Genomic DNA, 8,714 nt, shown 5'->3' on the forward strand with positions numbered 1-8,714 from the left:
CCTCAGTCATTGTTTGATTTCAAATCTGAGTATAGAATCAAAAGAAAAGACAATGCTTCACTGTGCCAAAAATTAGAGGGCACTGTAAATATCATTGCTTGGTATGTAGTGGGTTGAAGGGGAGACTCCCATAAGAATACAATCACCACACATATTGTAAGACATTCAACTGACCCTGTCATTTACTGGGTGTTCGTCTGTGTGAAGCTGCCAGAAGACCCTGTGGTCAGGGGTGGTAGACATACAGTCAAAGTTGTGCTGCTCTTTCTCTGTAGTGATGAGTCATGGGTGGAAGCCTCTTCCTCTCTTTCACTCAATCTCACACACTGGATCAAAGTCGTTCAGCTCCGTCTCTGGTGGAGTCAGGGGTGGGGAAGTTGGTAAAACCTTGAGGATAGGTTATAAAGAAAGCTGAGCTCCAGTAAACAAACTGGTTGGAGAAGTCATCTTGTCTCTGAGGCGAGGTTGGTCTGTGGAGGGCCGGGTGCCTGAATCTGGGTCAGAATCTTGAGTTGGCTGTCCGCCCCCTCACCCATACAGCTCACACACACAGTCGTCTGTTAACCAGAGAAATTACCGAAAGAGAGACCGAGATCCACCCACTTTGCCCACCAACAGAACTACATACTAACATCAGTAGTGTAATATCAGCAGGTTTTTATTGCAGTGGAAACTTCATGGGTAGTGGAGACACATCTGAGAAAGAGAGAGAGGAATCTGTCTATTAGGGTGGGTGTGTTTCAGGCTGACTACGCTGTAGCTTTAAAGCTTTCTGCCACCTAGCACTTTGGACCTCAATCCTCTTCAGCTAGCAGGGATGATCCACTATTAGTGTGTGCGCTTGTGTGTCAGAGGGAGAGTAGCCCATCAGCAAGCTAGCTCATTCTCCTTCGGATGATAACAGTAACTTTGTTTTTCTTTACAGCTATTTTGTTACATATACATTATTCATACATTTCACATTTATGATATATAATAGTTTGATTTACACATGAAATGGTACTCAGAAATGTCCAGTATACATGATACAGTACATGGTCTTCTATTACAGATCATGAGCTTTTAGCATAGGGGAGATTTTGTGTGTGTGAAGAGAGGAGGACATTACTATCTGCTCGTCGTCAACAAGGTTTGGCTTGACTAATAGGTTTCTTTAAACCCATATTCCTAGCTAGGCCATGCATGTGCAGGTTCACTAATCTCTTCATCATCAGCATGTCGATACCTAGCTCTGGTCCAGGGCATTAGTGTGGCTTGCTAACGCTGAGCTCAGTATTAGCAAGCTGCACTTAATGCCCTGGACCAGAGCTAGTTGATGTACAATGGTTTGGACAGTGAGGTGAATTGTAGATCAGATCATCTGCAGCAAAGCACGGAGTTTAGGCCAACCCTGGCCAACAAACAGTATCACATGACTCTGTTAATAAACGAGCCAGCATAGCACCGACAGAGATGGTCGCCTCGATTCGAGTTCTTAGAAAACTATGCAGTATTTTTTTTAAATGTATTATTTCTTACATTGTTACCCCAGGAAATCTTAAGTCTTATTACATACAGCCGGGAAGAACTATTGGATATAAGAGCAATGTCAACTTACCAACATTACGACCAGTAATACGACTTAACCGAAGCGGATGCTCTATTCAGACCACCACCCAGGACAATGGAGCTAATTCCAGTAGGCGATCCAAAACAACGAAGGAGCAGACGAAGCGGCTACTTGGCCAGGCTCCGCAGACGTGCACACCGCTCCCGAATATACTAGTAGCCAATGTCCAGTCTCTTGACAACAAGGTAGATGAAATTCGAGCAAGGGTTGCCTTCCAGAGAGACATCAGAGATTGTAACATTCTCTGTTTCACGGGAACATGGCTCTCGGTATATGTTGTCGGAATCAGTTCAGCCACCGGGCTTCTCCATGCATCGCGCCGACAGAGATAAATACCTCTCTGGGAAAAGGAAGGGCGGGGGGTGTATGCTTTATGATTAAGGACTCATGGTGTAATCATAACAACATACAGGAACTCAAGTCCTTCTACTCACCTGATCTAGAATTCCTTACAATCAAGTGCCGGCCATTTTACATACCAAGAGAATTCTCGTCAGTTATAGTCACAGCTGTGTACATTCCCCCTCAAGCAGACACCAAGACGGCCATCAAGAAACTTCACTGGACTATATGCAAACTGGAAACCATACATCCTGAGGCTGCATTTATTGTAGCTGAGATTTTTAACAAAGCAAATTTGAGAACAAGTCTACCTAAAATCTTCCAGCATATTGATTGCGCTACGCGCATACGCAATACCCTCGACAACTGCTACTCTAACTTCCGCGATGCATACAAAGCCCTCCCCCGCCCTCCCTTTGGCAAATCCGACCATGACGCCATCTTGCTCCTTCTGTCTTATAGGCAGAAACTCAAACAGGATGTACCAGTGACGAGAATCATTCAACGCTGGTCCGACCAATCGGAAGCTAAGCTTCAAGATTGTTTTGATCCGAGGACTGGAAGATGTTCCGGTCAGCCTCAGAAAACAACATCAACCTATGCGCTGACTCGGTGAGTGCGTTTATAAAGAAGTGCATTGGAGATGTTGTACCCACTGTGACTATTAAAAGCTACCCTAACCAGAAACCGTGAATGGGTGGTGGCATTCTGGCAAAACTGAAAGCGCGATCCACCACATTTAACCATGGAAAGAGGTCTGGGAATATGTCTGAATATAAACAGTGTAGCTATTCCCTCCGCAAGGCAATCAAACAAGCAAAATGCCAGTACAGGGACAAGGTGGAGTCGCAATTCAATGGCTCAGACACGAGACGTATGTAGCAGGGTCTACAGGAAATTACGGACTACAAAAAGATATCCAGCCACGTCACGGACACCTACGTCACTCTTCCAGACAAACTAAACACCTTTGCCCACTTTGAGGATACTACAGTGCCACTGTCACAGCCCGCTACCAAGAACTGCGCCCCTCCCCTCTCCTTCTCTGTGGCTGATGTGAGTAAAACGTTTAAACGTGTTAACCCTTGCAAGGCTGCTGGCCCAGACGGCAACCTAGCCACGTCTTCAAAGCAAGCGCAGACCAGCTGGCTGGTGTATTTACGGACATATTTCATCTCGCCCTGTTCCAGTCTGTTGTCCCCACATGCTTCAAGATGGCTATCATTTTTCCTGTACCCAATAAGGCAAAAAAAACTGAACTAAATGCTCAACATTCAACACCATAGTACCCTCCAAGCTCATCATCAAGCTGGAGGCCCTGGGTCTCAACCCTGCCCTGTGCAATTGGGTCCTGGACTTTGACAGGCCACCCCCAGGTGGTGAAGGTAGGAAACATCTTCACTTCGCTGACCCTCAATACTGGGGCCCCACAAGGGTGCGTGCTCAGCCCCCTCCTGTAATCCCTGTTCACCCATGACTACGTGGCCATGCACGCCTCCAACTCAATCATCAAGTTTGCGGACGACACAACAGTAGTGGGCTTGATTACCAACAACGACGAGACGTCCTACAGGGAGGCGGTGAGGGCACTCGGAGTGGTGTCAGGAAAACAACCGCTCACTCAATGTCAACAAAACAAAGGAGATGATCGTGGACTTCAAGAAAGAGCTGAGGGAGGTCCCCCTATCCACATCGAAGGGACAGCAGTGGAGAAGGTGGAAGGTTTTAAGTTCCTCGGCGTACACATCACGGACAAACAAATTGTCCACTCACACAGACAGTGTGGTGAAGAAGGCGCAACAGCGGCTCTTCAACCTCAGGAAGCTGAAGAAATTTGGCTTGTCACCCAAAACCCTGACAAACTTTTACAGATGCACAATTGAGAGCATCCTGTCGGGCTGTATCACAGCCTGGTACGGCAACTGCACCACCCTCAACCGCAAGGTTCTCCAGAGGGTGGTACGGTCTGCACAACGTACCACCGGGGACAAACTACCTGCCCTCCATGACACCTACAGCACCCGATGTCACAGGAAGGCCAAAAAGATCATCAAGGACATCAACCACCCGAGCCACTGCCTGTTCACATCGCTACCATCCAGAAGACTAGGTCAGTACAGGTGCATCAAAGCTGGGATAGAGAGAAACTGTTTTTCTCAAGGCCATCAGACTGCTAAACAGCAATCACTAATTCACAGAGGCTGCTGCCGGAATTGAGTCCCAATCACTGGGCACTTTAATAAATGGATCACTAGTCACTTTCTACAATGCACTCTAAATAATGCCACTTTAATAATGTTTACATATCTTACATTACTCATCACATGTATATACTGTATTTTATACCATCTATTGCACCTTGCCTATGCCGCTCGGCCATCGCTCATCCATATACTTACATGTACATATTCTCATTCACCGCTGTAGATGTGTGTATTAGGTAGTTGTTGGGGAATTGTTAGATATTACTGCACTGTCTGAACTAGAATCACAAGCATTTCGCTACACTCGCATTAACATCTGCTAACCATGTGTATGTGACAAATAAAATTTGAAATGCTAACCCTATTATCTGTAGCGCTCATGGGAGGATAGACTCAGGGAGACATGGGCTTAGTGGGTGAGGTAGGAAGATGTATGAGATGTATTGAGAGTATGGCTTAATTTTTCTTAACATTTCAAAGTGATTCACATTCTTATAATGCATGATCCTTTTCCCCTCCACGTCTCCCCCACCTTCTGTACAACTCCCACCGTTTCATCTGTAATCATCGCAACTCAGACGTGATTGGTTGAAGAGAAAGAGGCCGGTATGAAGCGTGCTGGTTTCTCCTTCTCTCTCTCTCACACACAATCTCTCGCACTTTCAGCGGTCTTGATTCAAGAGGAGAAAAAGGCAGTAATCCCGTCACCTCAAAGATAGGCATCACACTCCCCTCTGTCTGGCTCCCCACGTCGCCCACACACTCGACTTTTATGCACAGATAAACCAACCACAGAACTTAGTCATTCAGATTGTTGTAGATAACAGGCCTTTAAGGCCCAGATTGTCCTGTATTTTATATCTATTTTCACACTATACATTTTTCAAATTTAACCTCTAACTAGGCAAGTCAGTTAAGAACAAATTCTTGTTTACAATGACGGCTTACACCAGCCAAACCTGGATGACGCTGAGCTAATTGTGCGCCGCCCTTTGGGAACTCCCAATCACGGCCGGTTGTGATACAGCCTGGAATCAAACCAGGGTGTCTGTAATGGCACCTCGAGCACTGAGATGCAGTGCCTTAGACCACTGTGCCACTCTGGAGGCTGGAATAATACTGTGAAATAGTGAAAATTATCATGTCTTTTTTAGTGTAAGCCGTTTGAAAGACTGCCTGAAATGTCAGCCTGTTAGGGTGGGACAAAGTTTTTGCCTGCCTAGTGTCATCCCCAGGCAGTAAATTAGTTAATAGACCAATAAGAAAGAGTTCCAAACCTTTCTGCCAATAACAGCTCATTTTTAGTTTTCCGCTGCCCACTTAGAAATCTCCCAGAAAATTCTCGCTTGAGAAATTGCTCTATCCCGAGATGCTATTTTTGACTATTTTAATTGAAAACATTCACAGTAAGGTACACTATATATACAAAAGTATGTGGACATCCCTTCAAATGAGTGGATTCAACTATTTCAGCCACACCCATTGCTGACAGGTAAAAAATAAAAGGTCCATAAAGAAACGGTTTGTCAAGATCAGTGGGGAAGAACTTGACTGGCCTGCACAGAGCCCTGACCTCAACCCCATCAAACAACTTTGGGATGAATTGGAACGCCGACTGCGAGCCAGGCCTAATTGTCCCACATCTATGCCCGACCTCACTAATGCTCGTGGCTGAATGGAAGCAAGTCCCCACAGCAACGTTCCAAAATCTAGTGGAAAGCCTTCCCAGAAGAGTGGAGGCTGTTAAAGCAGCAAATGGGGGACCAACTATATTAATGCCAATGATTTTGGAATGAGATGTTCAACGAGCAGGTGTCCACATAGTTTTGGTCATGTAGTGTACTTAATTGTTACACAGAAATGATTTGATATTGAGATAAAAACTGCTGCTCTGTGACCAAATAGGTCTTAAAAAATGTTTATTTAACTAGGCAAGAACAAATTCTTATTTAGAATGACGGCCTACCAAAATGCGTCCTGCGATGAATAAAATAAATAAAATGTTAAAACATATAGGACAAAACACACATCACGACAAGAGGCAACACAACACTACATAAAGAGAGACCTAAGACAACAATATAGCAAGGCAGCAACACATGACAACACAGCATGGTAGCAACACAACATGACAACATGGCAGCAGCTCAACATGGTAGCAACACAACATGACAACAACATGGCAGCAGCTCAACATGGTAGCAACAACATGGCAGCAGCTCAACTTGGTACAAACATTATTGGGCACAGACAACAGCACAAAGGGCAAGCAGGTAGAGACAGCAATACATCAAGCAGCCACAACTGCCAGTGAGTGTCCATGATTGAGACTTTGAATGAAGAGATGGAGATAAAACTTTCCAGTTTGAGTGATGGTTGCAGCTCATTACACTCGCTAGCTGCAGCGAACTGAAAAGACAAGCGACCCAGCGATGTGTGTACTTTGGGGACCTTTTACAGAATGTGACTGACGGGTGTTGAATGTGGAGGATGAGGGCTGCAGTAAATATCTCAGATAGGGGGGAGTGAGGCCTAAGAGGGTTTTTTAAATAACCATCAACCAGTGGGTCTTGTGATGGGTAAACAGAGATTATCAGCTTACATAGGAGTATATAATGCAGTGTAGTGTCCAATATGGAGCATTGGTGGCAAATCTGATGGCCGAATAGTAAAGAACATCTAGCTACTCGAGAGCACCCTTACCTGCCGAACTATAAATTACAACTTTGTTATCTAGAATGGGTAGGATGGTCATCTGAATCAGGGTTAGTTTGGCAGCTGGGGTGAAAGAGGATCGATTACGATAGAGGAAACCAAATCTATATTTAACTTTAGTCTGCAGCTTTGATATGTGCTGAGAGAAGGACATTGTACCATCTAGCCATACTCCCAAGTACTTGTATGAGGTGACTACCTCAAGCTCTAAACCCTCAGAAGTAGTAATCACAGCTGTGGGGAGAGGGGTATTCTTCTTACCAAACCACAACCTTTGTTTTGGAGGTGTTCAGAACAAGGTTAAGGGCAGAGAAAGCTTGTTGGGCACTAAGAAAGCTTTGTTGTAGAGCGTTTAACACACAATCCAGGTAGGGGCCAGCTGAGTATAAGACTATCATCTGCATATAAATGGATGAGAGGGCTTCTTACTGCCTGAGCTATGCTGTTGATGTAAATTGAGAAGAGCGGGGGCCTAGGATTGAGCCTTGGGGTACTCCCTTGGTGACAGGCAGTGGCTGAGACAGCAGATGTCCTGGCTTTATACACTGCACTCTTTGAGGTAGTTAGCAAACCAGGCCAAAGACCCCTCAGAGACACCAATACTCCTTAGCCGGCCCACAAGAATGGCATGGTCTACCGTATCAAAAGCTTTGGTCAAGTCAATAAAAATAGCAGCACAACATTGCTTAGAATCAAGGGCAATGGTGACATCATTGAGGAACTTTAAGGTTGCAGTGACATACATAACCTGAGCAGAAACCAGATTGCCTACCAGAGAGAATACTATAGACCGCAAGAAAGATTTCCCAACACTTTTGATAAACAGGGCAAAATAGAAATAGGCCTGTAACAGTTTGGATCAGCTTGATCTCCCCCTTTAAAGTCGCATTAGAAGAGATTAGTAAATGTTGGACGGGCAAGGAGGCATGGCTGAGTCAAATAGGAATCCTGACTTAATGAAGTGTTGATTAAAGAGCTCAGCCATGTGCTTCTTGTCAGTAACAACGACATCCTCAACATTAACAGACATGGGCAGCAAATTACACCCTATTACCTATGTAGTGCACCACTTTTGACCAGGGCCCAAAGGGCTGTAAGGGCACTGTGTAGGAAATAGGGTGCAATTTGGGACGTAGCCTCTCGGTCTGTGCCCAGAGATTTAAAGACATCTACACTTTGATCTTAACGTCTGAGCATAAATACCTAGTTTATCAGACACTTTGAGCCAAAGTCACATACAGTTAGCAGCATATATATATTCAGATAGTGCCTGGCCCAAGTAGGAATCGAGAGAGAGTGTTTCACAATGGGTCTTTGTAAAAGCAGAGACCTTTTATAGTCCCACAGCCACAAGCCCTCAGAATGCATTGCTCTCTCACATGCACACAGCTGGATGTCAGTGTTTTATGGCCAGTGTTCTCTCCCCTGTAGCAGATGCAACACCCTCACAACTATGTGCAGCAGGCCTGAACCAACCACGGAACAGCTGTAGTCTGACTAGTAGTTAGACATAGGCCTGTAGGAGTCGACTGTGGCGGAAGGCTGCTGCCACACACACAGAGAGGGAGCTGCCTTCTTCAGGGGCTCAACCAGCTGGGCCTTTTCAATGTCAAAACCAGCTGACCCCACCTGTGTGAGGCGAGGTTGGTCTGTGACCCCACCTGTGTGTGTGTGACGCTAATGTTTTGGAGATGGAGAGACCCCGCACCAGAGCCCTTTACAAAGACTGGCAAATATACAAGGGTATAGGCAGCGAACAGGTAAAGTGGTGTCCTCCATAGCTCATCACACAGAAGTGTGTGTGTTGGCTGGTCCTCTTTTTACTACCACGACAGCCAGCTCAG

The sequence above is a fragment of the Oncorhynchus nerka genome, linkage group LG28 (assembly GCF_034236695.1).
Source record: "Oncorhynchus nerka isolate Pitt River linkage group LG28, Oner_Uvic_2.0, whole genome shotgun sequence".
In the NCBI taxonomy this organism is placed as follows: Eukaryota; Metazoa; Chordata; class Actinopteri; order Salmoniformes; family Salmonidae; genus Oncorhynchus; species Oncorhynchus nerka.